The sequence below is a fragment of the Parasteatoda tepidariorum genome, chromosome 2, assembly GCF_043381705.1.
Source record: "Parasteatoda tepidariorum isolate YZ-2023 chromosome 2, CAS_Ptep_4.0, whole genome shotgun sequence".
NCBI classification, from domain to species: domain Eukaryota; kingdom Metazoa; phylum Arthropoda; class Arachnida; order Araneae; family Theridiidae; genus Parasteatoda; species Parasteatoda tepidariorum.
In genome coordinates, this window is record NC_092205.1 from 1922914 (window position 1) to 1938861 (window position 15948).

Below are 15948 nucleotides of genomic sequence, written 5' to 3' on the forward strand. Positions count from 1 at the left end.
AGAAAGAAAACTTTTTTAATAAAATTGTTTTTGAATTAAGCGTTTTAAAGTTGCTGATAAATTTAGATGCATAATTAAGAAACCTTTTTTTATTATTTATTTCCTTAATTTTCATGTTCTCAATATTTCAAGAAATTTTTTTTTTATATTTCTAGTCACATAATTATAACATCGAAGTACACTCGAAAATTTGTTTTTTAANGAATTAATCGTTTTAAAGTTGCTGATAAATTTAGATGCATAATTAAGAAACCTTTTTTTATTATTTATTTCCTTAATTTTCATGTTCTCAATATTTCAAGAAATTTTTTTTTTATATTTCTAGTCACATAATTATAACATCGAAGTACACTCGAAAATTTGTTTTTTAAAAATTATGTAATATTTTAAGAAAAAAAATTGTTAAAATAAACATTAAAAAATTTCTAAAATCACGTAGTTTTAAATATTTTGTTTAAAAATTGTACTAAAAAAATTCTAGACTAAAGAAAGCTTTTTAGTTATTTCTTAAACTGTTGTTTGACATTTGACCTTTTGAAAATACTTATTGTTAGTATTACAAATTTTAGGGAGAGAAAAAATCAAGCATAATTGTTTTCTCTGTTTAGAGATTTATTCTTAAATATTAGCTAAGTATTAATAATTTGCTAAGTATTATTAATTTTTAAATATTAACTAATATATTCTGTTTTACCTGTATTCATTGGTCATTATTATACTAGTCTTTTTTTGGTATTATTCAAATAATATTTTAAGTTATCCTCATTGATGCAATTAATTCTAATTTAAAAAGTCTCTTACAAATTTATGCGGCACTTAAAACAAATATTTTTCCGAATTACTTTTCTATAATTTATTTACATACATAATGGTAAATGATAAGGCCAAAAAATAAAATCCAGCATCAAATATAAAAACAATTGAGGATATTTTGAAATCGAAAGTATTAGAAATATTTGTAGCGAGTTAAACTTTAAAAACGAATTTGTGATATAAAAAAAATCGCGAACTGTCCTTATGGTTAGAACGACAACAGTGAAATTGTGTAACTAATAACTCCAGCATGAAATTCTTAAATAAAGTACGACTACTTGGCATCCTTGTCTTCTGAGTTGGGTTTAATGTAAGAGGGTAATAAAAGGCAAAATATTAATTGCAGAGAATTTTTTTCCAAATCTAGTTCAATGTAACACAACGATTGAAAATACCATTTTCAAAAAAAGAGATAAATTATTAAATTTGAAAAATAAATTTTGCATTGTTTGAGTTGCGAATTGTAATTTATTATGAAAAATATTATAAAAGAGATGAAAATAATGTTTTTTTGAAAAAATAACTTACAATTATTAAAATGTATAAGGTTACAATTGCGGAAAAAAAAGAAAAGAGGAATCATAACAAGAAAGGAAGTGAAAAATTGAAAAAGCAGTTTCTTTTAAAATTGTAATGCAAATTTTTTTTCAGATTATTTAAACTAACAATTATTTAAAAAATGCTAGTTTAAAGTTCATTTGATGCATTCTACCTATTTATTAAAGCTTATTTAATGCGCGTTATTTTGATACTTATTGTAGCTTTAAAACAAAGATTTAGTGGTATAAAGCTACACATTTTATCAATTCCAAATATAAAAAAAAAATAATTATAAATAATAGAAGGTAATAAAGTAATCATAAATATAAAAATAATTTTATAAATAATAAAATAAGTAAAAATAGAAAATTGCAAAATTTTGTGAAATTAAATAACCTTTATTAATCATTAGTTCGTTAAATCTAAAAGCTCTCGAAAGTATACATATAATTTTTAAAGTTTCATAATCTAGTGATAAAATTTCTGAATGAATCAATTACATTTATTTATAACAACATTCAAAGTATGATTTTTAGAAAAGGTAATAAATAAAGATGTATTTGATTTGTAATCTGCTGTTATTTTTTATTTTAAGAATATTTCTTTCCTTTTGGCAAACTGTTAGTAAATATAGTTATAAGTGAATCGACTCTCTAATAATAAATACAATAATGCAAACAAGTTTAAAACGAATACTACGTATTAAATTCTTGAAGGAAGATCAAAGATTAAAAAAAGTAGATATTTATTTTAGACTATGTATGTAATTGTCAAAATGAAAGAAGAATATATTCTCTTTCTGAAAGAGCACTGTAAACTCTGAGATAGAGATCACGACCCCTAAGCGAATGGAGAACGATTAAAGGATAAACAAAAGCCATTGGTCACTTATAACTATCAAAACAAAACGTCACTCCCTAGGGGATGGTCCGAACCTTTGTTCGAGGGCTGGGATTCCCTTCACCGCTCTCTTCGGGGGTTGCGAGGTTTGGATTTTGTTTTACTATCGGACGGTGGTATAGAATAGACTCCGGGGAATAGTGACGTCACCGTCCGTGTTCGAAGGTTTGGGGTCTTCTAGTGATTACAATATTCGCGATCGCAACGAACTATAGGCCGTTGTTGTATGAGACGAATACCTGTGATTTCTATATGAACAGTCATTCAGTAACTCTGGAGACGTCTTTAATGTTTCGTGTAGCATTGTAACGTTCCTTCTTTATTGTGGCTTATTAAATTTAAGAACGCCTTCTTATGCAAACGAAAACAAAATGGTATATCATTTTTTTTTCAGAGAAGGAGCATCCGAAACACATAGGAAAAATATTTGTAAATAAACAGAAAAAAAAATATGTATCTTCGTACTAGAGTTAAAACCTAATGCCTGAGAAATAGTTTTGTGGCGAATAAAATCATCGAGAAGCTGACAACAATAGTAATGCAACCCTAGAGCAGAGGAGCAGAATGTCTTGAACAGTGTGGCAGCGTGCTGGTATAGAAATATGAATAAAAGTCTGTTTTCATCTATGAATGTGATGTTTTCCTTTTAAGAGGAAATGCTCATTGGATTAAATCTTTAGACGATCTATTATGGATAATCAACTAATTATTCCATAATGGTTGTTGCTGTAATTGTAGTTCATTTACGTCACACTAGAGCTGCACAATGGGCTATTGGCGACGGTCTGGGAAACATCCCTGAGGATGATCCGAAGACATGCCATCATAATTTTGATTCTCTGCAGAGGGGATGACAACCCTGCCTCGGTAGCCCGACGACCTGCACGCGAAGTTGAGCCCTTTACGGTAGAACAGTTTAACGAGGACCAATACCGTTCACACTCGGTCCCTACGCAGGCTGATCCAAGTGGCCACCCACCCGCACACTAACCGCAGCCAGTGATGCTTGGCTTCGGTGATCTGCTGGGAACCATGTCTTAACGATTAGTCCACTGCGGGACATTCCGTAATGGTGACCTCGACATAACACGCATGAAAATTGATTGAAATTTGAAATCAAAAGTAAGCTGTAGATTGTTGTTCCAGAAGCATGAAAATTTTTTTTTCAAAAGGACTGTTCTACATTATGCAAATTGAAAAGAAACTACATACAACTGAACCTAATATACAAATAAGTGCAACTGGATCATTATTTATTTAGTCAAATTATTTTTAAACTTAAAAAGCTTTAGATAACAGTATTGTTCTAAATGTCAAGTAATATGTTCTTAAAGGTTAAAAATGTCAATTCATTTATTTTTATTCATTTTCTTAGTGAATATATTATTTTATTTGATTAAGTAATGTTATATATAGTTTTAATTGAAAATTTGGAATTTATTGTTTTTATTTTAATGTCATTTAAATCATTGTAAACAAATATTTAGTAATTCGTTTTTGAAGACCTTGCATAATGACCGAAGTTTTGGCTGCCCAAATTCCTATTTACAACAGATCAGAGACTGCCTTATGACTTGCTATGTGCGAAAGCACATTTGCTTTAGCAAAACCAAAAGCAGTTACAGAACCTATAATGAAATATAATTATGTAGTTTCGAATCTTCCTCCCGATGTAGCTTAGCTTCCTCGTGATATTCTCATGAAACCCGATGCAATTGACCCATACGAAAAACTAAATGAAGAGCTTATAAAGCGTTCTGGGGATTTTTCCCAGCAAGAGATTCGACCCGATTTTTATCGGGTGAAGAATTGGGTTCTAGAAAGCCTTCTGATTTATTACCTGAAGCGCCGTGCTCAATCGCTAAAGGTTCCAAATGAACTTACGCTGGAATTGTTTTTACAGCAATTGTCGTCATCCGTTCAATCAATATTAGCACCAGTTTCTGATATAACTCTGGACAAAGCGGCTGAAATTTCGGATCGAATTTTAGAAGTTACCCCGTCCCCAGTCGAAACTTTTGCTATTTCTGGTTCTAATGGACAGTCAAGTGAAGATAGAATATTTCGCGAAATCGAGAAAATGAATAAAAGGATTGATCGCCTTAAATTTCGAGGTAGATCACCTTTTCAAAGAAACGGCAGTAATCCTCGTATAGATCTAGATCCAACTCTCGGTATCGAAATTCAGAACATTGCTGGTACCATCAACGTTTCGGGAAAAATGTAAGCCCGAAAAATGTGTACAACCTTGTGCTCGGCAGGGAAACGAAACCAGCAAAGAGTAGATGCGACTTATTCTTTGCCTCAAATTTCATGTCGCCTGTTCATTGGAGACCGAAAAACAAATGTTTCCTTTTTGGTAGACACAGGCAGTGATGTTTCTATTTTATGTGCAAATAATTTTCAAAAACATAACCCACCCCAACAGACACGTTTTGCAGCAAATTCCTCAACAATTAAGGTTTATGCTTAACAAACTTTAAATTTAGATTTCGGGTTAAACTCTTAACCCGAAGTTTAATTGCAGTTTAATTGGACATTTTTAGTTGCTAATGCAAATACACCAATTCTCGGAGCTAATTTTCTCCATAATTTTGAATTGATGCTTGACCTTAGAAATAAATCTATTAGAGACTTAAAAACAAAGTTAAAAACTCCTGGTCATTTAAAGCAAACGGAACTGCATACTGTTAAAACAATTTCTGAAGATAATAAATTTCTTGATCTCCAAAAAGAATATCCATCTATAACAAAATTACCTGATCCCAATAAATCTGTCAAACATAATACTGTACATTACATAATAACTAAAGGACCTCCGGTAGTGGCAAAGCCACGAAGGTTAGCTCCTGATAGGCTAAAAATAGCTAAATCTGAATTTGAAAACATGATGCTGTTAGGGCATATAAGACCATCTAGTAACAATTATGCCTCACCTCTTCATATGATACCTAAAAAAGGATTGTTAGAATGAAGTCCAGTGGGTGATTAACGTGCTTTGAATGCACAAACAGTTAAAAGACAAATACCCAATTTCTTGCATCGCTGACTTTATTGCAAATTCACATGTATCTAAGATATTTAGTCGAATCTACCTTGTCAAAGCCTATCATCAGATTCCCATAAATCCTGGAGACGTTCACAAGACTACGATATGCAACCCATTTGGCTTGTATGAGAGTTTGAGTATGCAATTCGGGCTATGAAGTGCCAGTGCTGCTTTTCAAAGGTTTATCGAAGTCATTCGTGGCTTAACAAACGTTTATGCTCTTGTGGACGATATTCTTATAGCATCAAAAGATCTAGATNTTAATCAACTAATTATAAGCTTTGTTCTCTAGATTAGAGGAATATGGTCTTTGCATAAACGTTTCTAAATGTATTTTCGGCCTATCATCAATTGATTTTTTAGGTTTTAACCTTTCTGAAAAAGGAATTAAACCCCTCCCTGATAAAGTTAAGTGCAAAACTGATTTTCCTAAGCCCTCTACTCTCACTAAACTCCGTCAATTTTCAGGATTGCTTAATTTTTACCGATGTTTTATACCAAGAGCCGCTCATATACTTGCTCCTTTAGTTCAATTTTCGGAAGGACATAAAAACAGAAAAAAGTCTCGTTCCAAAGGTCACGATTCTTCCGAACCTCTTAAATGGAACGAAAACACTAAAAATTCTTTTATTGCCGCTAAAAATGCTATTGCTCAGGCAACACTTTTGAGGCACCCCATTCCTGGAGCTGAAATGAGTGTTTGGACAAATGAATCGAATGTCGCAGTTGGTGGCGCTTTAATGCAACTTTCGCAAGATAAATGGGAACCTATAGCTTTTCATTCTACCAAATTAAATAAAAATCAGCGCAATTGGTCAACGTATGACAGGGAATTATTTGCTATATACTCCGCGATTAAGAAATTCCATCACATGTTAGAGAAAATTTCGAATCCATACAGATCAAAAGCCCTTAATATTTGCCTTTAAGCAAAATCCTAACAAATGTTCACCTTGGCAAGTACGATATTTAGATTTCATTTCCCAATACTCTACAGATATCCGTCATGTGCACGGTCTGCAAAACGTAGTCGCGGACGCTTTATCTAGAATTGAAATTGATTCTATTACCAAAACAACGTTTTTAGATTTTAAGAAATTTACTGAAGCACAAACAAAAAATGATCCAGAGCTACTTAAATATCTTAATAATCAAACAACTTCTCTGAAACTTGAATTAGAACCATGTCATATTTCTGATGATGACTTAATATATGATACATCAGCCGGCCAGCCAAGATCATTTGTCGTATCGAAAATTCATATTTGATCACCTGCACAACACATCCCATCCTGGTATTCTAGTCACTACCAAATTAATCTCATTTAGATTTGTATGGCCATTCATGAAACGCCAAATAAAAGACTGGATTAAGTGTTGCGAACCTTGCCAACGCTCAAAAGTCCAAAGACATACTAAAACACCTCTTGGAACATTTTCTCTTCCTGCTGGACGCTTTTCCCATGTCCATATGAACATTGTTGGACCTCTACCCCCCACTGGTAGTTTCAACTACATTTTGACAATGATTTACAGATTTACCAGATGGCCGGAGGCCATTCCAATTCCTGACCAAAAAGCAGAAACCATCTGCAAATTTTTCTTTAATGCATGGATTAGTAGATTTGGTTGTCCTTTCATCGTGACAACCGATCGAGGATCACAGTTTGAATTGGATTTGTTCAGAGCGTTTTCAGACTTATTGGGGACGACTAAAATACGGACTACAGCATATCATCCGATTTCAAACGGATTAGTAGAACGATTTCACAGACATCTAAAATCTGCACTAAAAGCATATGAAAATGACCAGTGGCACGAGACCATTTTATTTTATTTTATGATCGCCGTTGAACAGCCGACCCAATTTTTGGGCTTACGACTACCAATGTTCAACGCCGTAGCCTTGTAATTTTGAACCAATCCGGAAGACAAGGAAACTCCTGGATCGGTACCCCCAGAGGTATTGATTTGTTATGGGAACATGGAGGACTTTGAGACTCGACAGATTTAACATGCATCAGTCACCATTTACTACACGGGGAGTCTTCGACCGGCGGGGATCGAACCCACGAACTCTTGGACGTGGGCCCGGCACCCCACTGACCAGGCTATCCCGGCTTGGCACGAGACCATTCCAGTTGTCCTATTGGGGATAAGACTAGCCATAAAAGAAGATTTAAATTCTTCTTCAGCTGAATTAATATGTGGTTCTTCTTTACGCCTGCCATGTGAAGTATTTGTACGCCTGCCATGTGAAATTTTCTCTAATTTTCATATTATTATTAGTTATATTCGTTGTACAGTCCGCAAAAAAAAAAAGATATCATCCTNTTATATTCGTTGTACAATTCTTTTAATATATTCTGCTCTAGTGGTTATATCGTTTCTTCGGTTACCCTCAGTCACTGGGGGGATACTCTGCGGCGAATAAAATCATCGAGAAGCCGACAACAATAATAATACAACGCTAGAGCAGAGGAGCAGAATGTCTTGAGCAGTGTGGCAGCGTGCTGGTATAGAAATATGAATAAAAGTTTGTTTTCATCTATGAATGTGATGTGTTCCTTTTAAGAGCAAATGCTCATTGGATTAAATCTTTAGACGATCTAATATGGATAATCAACTAATTATTCCATGTTCTACTAAATTTAATGATATAATATTAAAGGTCTATTTAAACTCTACAGTTTTAGGAATCATATTACTTCAAACATTAAAATAAGCAAAAAGTATACGTAAGCCTCATAATTTTATATAATTTAATTTTGTAAAAAAAAGTTTTTTGACAAAAATTTTTATCAAAAAATTTTAAGTTTCAATAAAANAAAAAAAAAAAAAAAAAAAAAAAAAAAAAAAAAAAAAAAAAAAAAAAAAAAAAAAAAACTGAAAATTCCTCAGATTAAAATAAAAAACTTGCTCATGTTTTTTGTTTATTCATAATCGGACGTAGAAAACAACCATTCTATAGAAAATTATCATCAAATAATCCTGGATATCATCTTTTGGACTCCTTGTTGTTTGCTGATTTTTGGCGTCATTTTTTAGTGCTACGAAAATGCGTCTTTGAGATTTGCCAAAAACGGAACAAGATGCAATTTTATTTTTTCAGAAGCGAAATATTTTACCGAAAAAACGAAAATGTACCAATTCCTATGACATGAAACTTTATCTTAGTAAACGTACGTTTTGGAAAGGTTATTTCATTTGGAATCTTATTTATTAGAATTCATATGTCGACAGCATCAGGTGAAAGAAAATAGACATTGTTTTGAATCTATGCTAAACTCTATATCGGCCCATTTTCCACCGAAATCTGACTAACTACTTTGATTTTAAATAAAGTGTTTTATTTCATAATTTGTCGCAAAAATTTTAAGTGTAGATTGGCGGCACTTAAAAACCGCCAAATCTGTAGCTGCGGTGGCGNAATGCAAAAACCGGTGGCGTTAATACGTAAGTACCGAATTTTTATTCCATACCTTTCTGAATCATATTACTGCAAACATTAGAATACGCAAGAAGTATACATAAACACACAATGTTATACCCTTTAATTTTTCAAAAAAAGTATTTTGACAAGAAATTTTATCAAAAAATTATAAGCTAAAAAACGTTAAATAAAGAATTCTTAGGATAAAAAAACGATTCTAAGAATTCCTCAGATTGAAATAAAAAACTTTCATAATGTTTCTTTTTTTTATTCTTATAGTTCTTAATCAGACGAAAAAACCATTCTGTAGAGAACTATTTCATTAAAATAGAAAAATATTTATTTACAAGCAAATTTTTTATTATAAAAATCATAACACTTACTTGCTTTATATAAGACCGGAGAATTCCAAATGAAATGTTCTTCGTTTGAAAATTTTATTTTCAAATAATACATTACATAGATTATCCCTCCATTACTTTTAGATAACATACTACACAGAAAAAATTTATAATTGTAAGATCTCGATATGAATTTTAATAAGTAGCTTAAGAAGTAGAATAGCTGAATTCTAGTTGAAATTATTCCTTCAAAACTAAAAAATACTTACCAAAAAAACGATAAAAATTTATTAATAATTAGCACTAATGACACTATTTCAAGTCATTCGGATGATTCTTTATTGTTGTTTTCCGAATTATATAGATACAGAAATACATACTATTCTATAAAGAAGAAGAATATTCTATAGCTATTGCAGTTCTACACGTTCTGATATCATATTTTTTCATTGAAATAAAGCAAGAAATGCTGACTTCACTTTAATTTATAATGAATTGAGGACAAAAAAATGTATTTTACCGTAATACACACTTTTGTAACAGTATGCTATCCCTAAACCGGAAGTTATCAGTTGCAAGTTTGCTGATAATAGAAGTTAAAAAGTATTGAGAAATCTTTCTTCAAATGTTTGGCGTGTTCTGTTTCTGAAAGATTTACCAATGTTCTGGAGAGTTTTTTCAAGATCTTCTGCCTTTTCCTTAGGGAAATTTTGCTTCTTATTTGCTGCTAAGAAAATGGCGTCTGACTCTGCTAATGATTCTGATAGAACTAAATAAAAACTTAATAAATAAACGTCTGATATTTTCAGGCTCCGTTAGAGGGCGTACTCAAGCGATGTGATCGCGAATTGAAAACGATCCAGTTTGAACTGTAGGTAAGAATTTCTGATTCTTAATTAAAACAATAAAAACGAAAATATCGTTCAAATGATGAAATTCTCTTTTATTCACAACTCAAAAAGTATTTATGGGATCTCTCTGGGCCTATATCTCAAAAATAAACTCACCAACTTAATGCATTCGCGATCGCAACGTTCGAGTACGCCTTCTAGCGGGAGCCTGAAAATAACGGGTATTAGTTCCATCATAACCATTGGCAATGACGGACGCCATTTTCTTAGCATCAATAATAAGAAGCAAAATTTCCCTAAGGAAAAGATAAAACTTCTTGAAAAAACTAACCGGAACATGCCAAACATTTGAAGAACAATTTTTCAATAATTGTTACCTTTCTATTACCAATAACATAACTTCCGATTTCATGATCACTTGCTGTTACAGATGTGTGTATTACGGTAAAATAATTTTTTCTGTCTTCAATTAATTAAAAATTAAAGTGAAGTCAACATTGCTTTCGTCATTCCAATGAATAAATGTGAATTCAGAACTTACAGAACTGTAATAGTTATAGAATATTTTTATTCTTTATAGAATAGTATATATTTCTGTGTCTATATAATTCGGAAAACAACAATAAAGTATCCTCCGTATTACTTGAAATGGTATCATTTTTGCTGATTATTAATAAATTTTTTATCGTTTTCTTGGTAAGCATTTTATAGTTTTGAAAGAAAAATTGCAACTAGAATTCTGCTATTCTGTTTTCAAGCTACATATTGAAATACATACCGAGATCATGCAATTATAAAATTTTGATGTGTGGTATGTTATCTAGAAGTAATGAAGGAATAATCTATGTATATATTATTTGAAAATAAAATTTTCAAACGAAAAATATTTCATTTGGAATTCTCCGGATTTAAAAGGGTGAGTGTTATGATTTTCATAATAAAAAATTTGCGTGTAAATAATTTTTTTCTTATTTGATGTTCGTTCTCTACCGAATGGTTTTTTACGTCTAATTCAGAACTATAAGAATAAAAAAAAATTAAACAATCTGAAAGTTTTTATTTCAATATGAAGAATTTTTAAAATTCGCGATCGCAACGCTCGAGTACGCCCTCTAGTGGGAGCCTGAAAATATCGGGCATTGGTTCCCTCATAACCATTGGCAATGACGGGCGCCATTTTCTTAGCATTCAAATAAGAAGCAAAATTTCCCTAAGGAAAAGGTAGAACTTCTTTAAAAAAAACTAACCAGAACATGCCAAACATTGAAGCAGAACACGCCAAGTATTTGAAGAACAACGTCTCAATAATTTTTACCTTTCTATTACCAACAACATAACTTCCAATTTCATGATAACTTGCTGTTACATTACAGATGTGTATATTACGGGAAAATAATTTTTTCTGTCTTCAATTCATTGCAAATTAAACTGAAGTCAACATTGCTTTCGTCATTCCAATGAATAAATGTGAATTTAGAACGTACACAGAACTGTATAATAGTAATAGAATATATAGAATAGTATATATTCTATAGAATATTCTTCGTTATAGAATAGTATATATTTTTGTATCTATATAATTCGGAAAACAACAATAAAGAATCATCCGAACATCCGAAATAGTTTCATTTGTGCTGATTATTTATATCATGTTATGTACAAATACATAACATGATATAAATAATCAGCTATAATCATATAAACAATCACTTGATATAAATAACATGATATTAATAATCATCTAAGTTATGTATTTTTATAGCTTTCTTGGTAAGTATTTTTTAGTTTTGACTGATTAATTTCAACTAGAATTTAGCTGTTCTGTTTTTAAGCTACATATTCAAATTCATATCGAGACCTTACAATTATAAAATTTTGATGTGTGGTATGTTATCTAAAAGTAATGAAGGGATAATCTATGTATGTATTATTTAAAAATCAAATTTTCAAACGAAGAACATTTCATTTAGAATTCTGCGGATTTATAAAACAGGTGAGTGTTATGATTTTTATAATAAAAAATTTGCTTATAAAGAATTTTTTTTCTTATTTGATGATCGTTTTTATTTTACGTTTTTTAGTTTCTAAATAATGATTTTAATTGAAACTTAAAATTTAATGATATAAATTGTTGTCAGAAAACTTTGTTTACAAAATTAAATTATATAAAATTATTAGGCTTTATGTCCTACTTTTTGTTCATTTTAATATTTGAAGTAGTAATATGATTCTTAAAACTATGGAATCAGCCACAATAANCAAAAAACTTTGTTTACAAAATTAAATTATATAAAATTATGAGGTTTTATGTCCTACTTTTTGTTCATTTTAATATTTGACGTAGTAATATGATTCTTAAAACTATGGAATCAGCCACAATAAAGAAGGAACGTTACAATGATACACGCTACATCAAAGACGTCTCCAGAGTAACTGAATGACTGTTCGTATAGAAAACGCAGGTATTCGTCTCATACAACAACGCCCCCTATAGTTCGTTGCGATCGCGAATCGTTTTTTATCCTAAGAATTCTTTAGTTTACGTTTTATAGTTTATAATTTTTTGATGAAAATTGTTGTCAAAATAATTTTTTTTAAAAATTAAATGGTATAACATTGTGTGTTTATGTATACTTCTTGCATATTCTAATGTTTGCAGTAATATGATTCAGAAAGGTATGGAATAAAAATTCGGTAGTTACGTATTAACGCCACCGCAGCTACAGATTTGGCGGTTTTTAAGTGCCGCCAATCTACACTTAAAATTTTTGCGACAAATTATGAAATAAAACACTTTATTTAAAATCAAAGTAGTTAGTCAGATTTCGGTGGAAAATGGGCCGATATAGAGTTTAGCATAGATTCAAAACAATCTCTATTTTCTTTCACCTGATGCTGTCGCCATATGAATTCTAATATATAAGATTCCAAATGAAATAACATTTCCAAAACGTACGTTTTCTAAGATAAAGTTTCATGTCATGGGAATCGGTACATTTTCGTTTTTTCGGTTAAATATTTCGCTCCTGAAAAAATAAAATTGCATCTTGTTTTGTTTTTGGCAAATCCCAAAGACGCATTTTCATAGCACTAAAAAATGGCTTCAAAAAAGATTTTTTTTTGCTTTGTTTCGTAAGCATTCTTTATTTTACGTTTTTTAGTTTCTAAATAATGATTTTTATTGAAACTTTTTATGTCCTACTTTTTGTTCTTTTTAATTTTTGAAGTAATATGATTCTTGAAACTATGGAATGTAAAGTTTAAATGGGCCTTTCTTGTTATATCATTAAATTTAGTAAAACGATTTCTTAGGCATTAGGGTTTAACTCTTATAAGAATGTACATATTTTTCTCTGTTTATTTACAAATATTTTTCCGATGTGTTTTGAATGTTCCTTCTCTAAAAAAAGAGATATACCATTTTGTTTTCGTTTGCATAAGGAAGAATATCAAACATTTTTCGTTCTTAAATTTAATAAACCACAATAAAGAAGGAACGTTACAATGCTACGTGCAACATTAAAGACGTCTCCAGAGTAACTGAATGACTGTTGATATAGAAATCGCAAGTATTCGTCTCACACAACAGCGCCCCCTATAGTTCATTGCGATCGCGAATAACAAAATTATCAAACAACAACGGTCGCCATAGCAACGTATGCAATGACGACGCATGCGCACTATTTAATGTTACTCTTGAACACTTTTGAAAAGTGTGAAGACGTCCAAATAAGGTACGCACGCAATCAAACCCAAAACAGCACCCATCTTACCAATGGGTAAAAAAATTATGTATAATTTAATCCAAGTAAAAGAAAGAGATTGCAAAAAGTGGAACAAAAAAAAGGACCAATTGATATTAGAAACCGAATCATTGGGTTTGAGGAAAAATCTAGCTATAGTAAGACAATAAAGTCTACCAACCACTGGCTACTAACTAACTGAAAATTTAAATTTTCAGGTCTACTGCCAATTAATAAAAAGCGCGAAATATGGCTGTAGCGATGGATAATTTTATAAAGTTATGTTTTAAGAGTGATTTTAATATCCTGGTTATAAATAAAATAGATGGATATTTTTTGTCTAGTTTGACGTCACAATTAAAAAATGGAATTGAAATAGTGTAAGTAAGCAAAATAATTATTTAAATTTTTTTATTGATAATCAACTTCTGTTTTAAATTTACAGCGTTTATTAATACTAATTGGTAAGCAATCTAATATAAAATTACTCTGACCTTAATTTATCAAATCGCATAGGTAAAAGTGATAGCAAGTTAATAAAAGTTTTAGAAACATTTAAAAACAACAAATTTAAATTTATTAAAATTATTTTTTTCTGATGGACTAAATAGGATACAATTTTATTTTTCTGACGATTAAATCAAAAAACCTAGAGTTGAGCATCTTCGAAAGATGTCAGGGGCAGGGGGAAGAAGAGTTTTCGGCTGTGATCGAAGTTTTTTTTTACTTAAATGATGCATTCTAAGAGTTGATACACAAATTCTGCGGTCAGAAAAAGATTAAAACTTATATTGTTCTCAGACACAGCTGCAATTAGAGAACGTAAGCAATTCGGAAGGTAATCGAACATTTGGAGTATCGAAAAATTATGTTTGGGAAAGAAAAAAATCTTCCTGTACCTATAACGATACCATTGAAATCTTCATTGTCACCATTCATAGTGCTACAAAAAGAGATTTGAGTGCACTGGCAAGTTGTCAAAATTTACCTTCTACAGGTACTGTATTAAATATAAAAGAAATATTTTAAATAAATTTGGCAATTTCATTGCGAAATTAGCTTTTTTCCTTAAAAAAAACAATATTTTAATTGGCAGTTTCATCTGCAAGAGTAATTCACGTTAATTTCAGAATTGGTTATTTTAAATAGGAATTTTTAAATTAATATAAGCCCTAGATGGTTTAATACAAAACCCTAAAACCGGCCATCTCCTTAGATGGCGTATTCGAGTGTTGCGATAACGAATTATGAGAAAACAAAAATTGATATAAATATAAGCTCAGATTCAGAAATATATCACAATTTACTTATTTTATCAGTAATTTAAAAGAATTTTGTACTCGTAATGCAATTAATTTATACCTACTTTTTAGACTTACGAAATGCACAGTTTAGATACTACAGAAAAAATTAGTTTCTTCCAAAATTCACAAACAGTTTACTCATTATCTTAGAATTTGAAAATCATGTATTTTAAATTTACTAGCAACAAAACTATATGGGAAAAATTTCTTTACTAGAATGAGTGGTAATTGCGAGAACACAAAATGTCCCCATTCGACTCAAATTGTATTTCCCCCTCCTTTGCGCGTTTTTTATTTAAGAGTTGAAAAAATTAAAATGAAAGTTTCGAACGATTTCACAATGCTAGTAAATTCAATGTGTTAATCCATTTTATGTCTGAAAAATGCTACTATAAAGGATAGAAATGTGGCTGGGTGGCGTAGCTGGTTTGTCGTCGGCCTTCTGAGCCCAAGTCTGCGGGTTCGATCCCCGGCCCAGACAACGGATTTTCGGGATGCAGAAAATCCTCAGCGGCCATGTCGTATGATTATGCGGCATGTAAAAGATCCCTGAAGTGCCTTATTGGCTCTTGGCATTTTCGGCAAAATTAAATTCCTTGTGCAGTTTAGCATCCAAATAAGAGTCTCGGAGCTGCCATTTAGTGTGGCAGAAACTAGACGTCCAAATTAATATGGCCAACGGTATCTCACCCATTGTGGTGGTCCTGAAAGAGTGGATACCACTTCTTGAGAACGCACTAGGTCTGCTTATGTGTGCGCACTTGTGCAGCTCATTAGAAATAGTAAATAAATAAATAAAAAAAAAAGGATCGAAATTTGTTAGTTAACAAACCAGAACAGTGTCACGCACTAGGCATAAGAAAAAGAGGGTGGATTGCCGATGAAGATCGATAAAAATATAACTTTTATTGTTCGATGAGTATTGTTTTTGACAAATTTTTGATGCCAAAGTACGGCATTTTTGAAAAAGATGG